This window comes from Marmota marmota, unplaced genomic scaffold (assembly GCF_001458135.2).
Source record: "Marmota marmota marmota unplaced genomic scaffold, marMar, whole genome shotgun sequence".
Taxonomy (NCBI): Eukaryota; Metazoa; Chordata; class Mammalia; order Rodentia; family Sciuridae; genus Marmota; species Marmota marmota.
Window position 1 is genome coordinate 2970431 of NW_026000020.1, and position 4016 is coordinate 2974446.

The following is a 4016-nucleotide window of genomic DNA, read 5'->3' on the forward strand; positions in this document are numbered from 1 at the left end:
TGTTTTAGAACTTGAAGATACACATGTAAGTAAAAATGTCAAGGTCCTTTTGTTTAAGCAGTTTGCATTACACTTAGGAGCGGGAATGAGTGCTAAGGGGAGAAAGAGTAACAAGGTAACTAACAAATGAAGAGAACAAATAGGGTGTAATGGCTGGAGAGATGGAGGAGGAAGGGCACTTTAAATTGTGCAAGCATGGTAGACCTCCAGAAAGAACTGGCTTAAAATGAAATTTGAATGAACAGAGACAGTCTGCAAGTGTATGAAGGATGGATCAGGTGGGAGAATAGGAAGAGGACCATTCCTCAGAGAGAAAATGGAAAGTCATTCCAAACTATTGTTCCTTTTTACCAGTGTGCGGCCATCAGGGGGCTGATCCCTGGATTCTGAATGCATGCATATTCTGACAAGCTTCTTACTGTAGTTTGAGTCACCATACCTTATCCCAATCTTTCTAAATTGAACCTCTGATTATAATCAACATACAGTATCCTCTCAAGATTTCCTTTATCTTCCCTTTTCTTCTGTCATACTGACATCTTAGTCTTCATTGCTTCAAACATCAGGTGGAGAAAGTTGAGAAAATGCATGAAATTGAATGTATGGAAATACAGAACTGAGTAAAGAGCAAGAAAAGGAAAGCAGGATACTGATTGGAAAACAAATATAAAAAGAGACTAAAAGACAGAACAAGGACTGAACTAGGGCAGTGGCCATCAGCATGTACAGGATAGAATGAATTGGAGAGAGAAGCAGCAGATTCTCTAGAAGCTTCAACAGGCAAACTCCAAAGATTTACACCTATTAAGGTGTGAGCGCAATAATGTGCAAGAGAAAGCCAGGAGGAGCTTGTGTGGGAGAGTGATTAATTACTTTCCTACATACAGTTTTGCCTCAGTATCCACGCGGGGATTGGTTCCAGCATCCCCTCCCTCACTACCCTATGCCCTGTGCATACCAAGACCCACGATGCTCCAGTTCTTATATATAATGGCATGGTATTTACATACAGCATACACATACACACATCCTCCCTTATGATTTAAATCATTTCCTGCCTAGTTGCAATGTAATTGCTGTGGAAATAGTTGTTATTCTGCGTTGTTTATGGAATAATGACAAGAAAAATTCTGTACATGCTTAGCACAGACACAATTTTTTTCTCCATAGTTGGTTGAATTCATGGTTGTGGAATTGGCAGATAGGAGAGCTAACTGTATTCAATTTCAGCTCTTTATACAAATTCTGCGTAATGGAATATACACAAAGGACTTAAAAACAGAACATTACAGGGACACAGCCATATCAATGTTTATAGCAGCACAGTTCACAATAGCTAAATTGTGGAACCAACCCAGATGCCCTTCATTAGATGAATGAATAGAGAAACTTTGGTATATAGTCACAATGGAACATTACTCAGCATTAAAAGAGAATAAAATCATGGCATTTGCAGGTAAGTGGATGGAGTTGGAGAATATAATGCTAAGTGAAGTAAGCCAATCCCCCAAAACCAAAGGCTGAATGGACTCTTTGATATGATGATTCTGATTCATAATGGCATAATAGTGATAGGCAGAGGGAGCATGAGAGGAATGGAGGAACTCAAATAGGGCAAAAGGGAGGGAGGGAAAGGGAGAGGGCAAGGGGATAGGAATGAGTTAGACATCATTACCCTAAGTACATGTATGAAGACACAAATGGTGTGAACATACTTTGTCTACAACCAGTGTCATGAAAAATTGTGCTCTATATGTTTAATATGAAATGAATTGCATCCTGCCATCATGTATAACAAATTAGAATGAATAAATAATTTATTAAAGACCAAAAATTATAAATAAATAATTTAATAAAGATAAAAAGTTTAGATTCTAGGCTTATGGAATGAATGGCTAATCCCCCTCACACTCAGGTAGCCACAAAGCTACTTGGGTTCCTCCTTCTCATTTGTCTTTTTCTGCTACTGTTGCATGATCTCTGAATCCCCCTGTTTCGGGGTAACACCCAATAGCCCGTCATCTTGGCACTTTCTTTTAACCGAGTTGCTCTGCTTTTTCATATTCTTCTAGCAGATGGGCAAGTCTACACTGGTTACTGCGGGTCCTGGTAACAGCAGCCATAGCTGATTCTTTCTATATTTGACCTACAGAATGATAGATTCCAATATAATTTCACCTAGCAAGGAAAATAGACATTGAATAAATGATCTTAAGAGGGAGAAGTGCTATAAAAGGGAGAATGGGCACATGTGGAAATGAATAAAAAGGGAAACAAATCCAGTTTGTGAGGTCAGGAAAGGGTAGCTACCCCTTATTGCTTAACACATTCAAATGATAAAGTTTCATGCATATAATAAGCAATAGTTAACTGTCTTCAGACCACCCAGTAATTACCAGATCCAACTAAAGTAAGTCAGGACTCTGTAGGGGAAATGGCTGTTTCCACTCTGTGGCAAGAGTTGTCAAGAGGAGCCTGGGACTTTTCATACTAGAGGCCAAACTGCTGAGGTTTTGTCAACAGACAGTAGAGCCAATGAGTGAGATGTGCCCTGTGGAGTGTCTCCTGCCCTCCACCTAGGAAGCATCAGGCAGCCAGTTAGGATGTCCTCTGTCCTACAGGCAGCACTCACAGGGCAGCTAGGGGACGAGCTCTCTGCCCACTCCAGCCTGGCATCTCCACTCTTGCAGGAGTTAGCTGCACCAGCTGCAGAAGTGCATGCTCTAGGCACACATGTGATACTGATAGAGATCAGGTAGGAGCCCCAGCTGCACCCACCAAATAAAGCAGCCCAGAGCGGTGCTGCAGCAATTAAACACTAAATTGTCATAGAAATCACAGCCAGCCAGGCAGGGCATGACCTGAGCCCTAAACCCAGACTAGGTGTCTACCTGCTAAAATAGATCAAAATGGGACACAGAGACTGAAAGCACAATATTCAAACTGTCCAGGATCCCTTGAAAACTCATCTGTCATACCAAGAGCCAGGAGAATAACAACTGGAATGAGAAGATAAGCCAACACTCTGATGAATGAGATGTTGGAATTACCTGACAAGGAATTTAACGCAGCCATCCTAAAAGGCTTGCATGTGCAAATACAAAATATTCTGGGGGAAAAAATTTGGAAAATATGTCTAAAGACATAGAAGATATTGAAAAGAACTTAACAGCCATTATAGAGCTAAAATTACAACAAAAATGAAAAGACTAGATGGACCAAAGAGCAGAATGAATAATGCAGAAAAAAGAATCAGTAAATTTAAAGATAGAACATTAGAAATGGATAGAACTGTGAAACAAAAAAAAATGGATAGAAAAATAAAGAAACAGAGTATGAAACCTGTGGGGTGATAATCCATAGATCTAGCACTCAGATCAGTAGAAGGGGAGGGGAGAATATGATAATAAAAAGTACTCAAAGAAATAACAATTAAAAATTTCCTAAATAGATTAAGAAGTTAAGCAAATCACTCAAAGAAGCTAAGCAAATAAACTCAAGGAAGTTGATGCCAAGACTCATCATTTTGAAACTTCTGAAAACAGAAGACACCAAACAGCTCTTCAGCATGCCAGGGAGAAATGACATATGGCTATAAGAGAACTTGAGTTCAAATAACAGTAGATTTATCATCTGAAGGCATAAAGGCAGGAAGAAGTGACATGACCTGTCTCAAGCACAGAAGGGAAAACACTGTCAATCACGAATTCTATTACCTGGTAAAAATAGCCTTCAGAAATGAAGGGGAAATAAAAGCCTTCTCAGATAAAGGACCATTCCTTTGATTATCAAAGCAATAATCACAACACCATTTGGTGTAGTGCCCACTGTGTAAGGGAAATACATAGGGTAATTACATCTTTTAAATGGAGAGGACGAAGGGACCCAAATAGAAGTAAACTTTTTACACCTATTCACTCTAAGAGGTACAACACTGATACCAGCATACTGTGATGCTAGTATTCATACATGTATTGCAAGACCTACAATGCCAGTTAAAACACTATAGAAAGTAA

At 39.5% G+C, this 4016-nt stretch overlaps 1 pseudogene; it reads right to left on the reverse strand.

Annotated features, from left to right (window-relative positions):
* Positions 1–1927: 1927 nt before the first annotated feature.
* Positions 1928–2062, reverse strand: LOC107154046 (annotated as a pseudogene).
* Positions 2063–4016: the final 1954 nt, after the last annotated feature.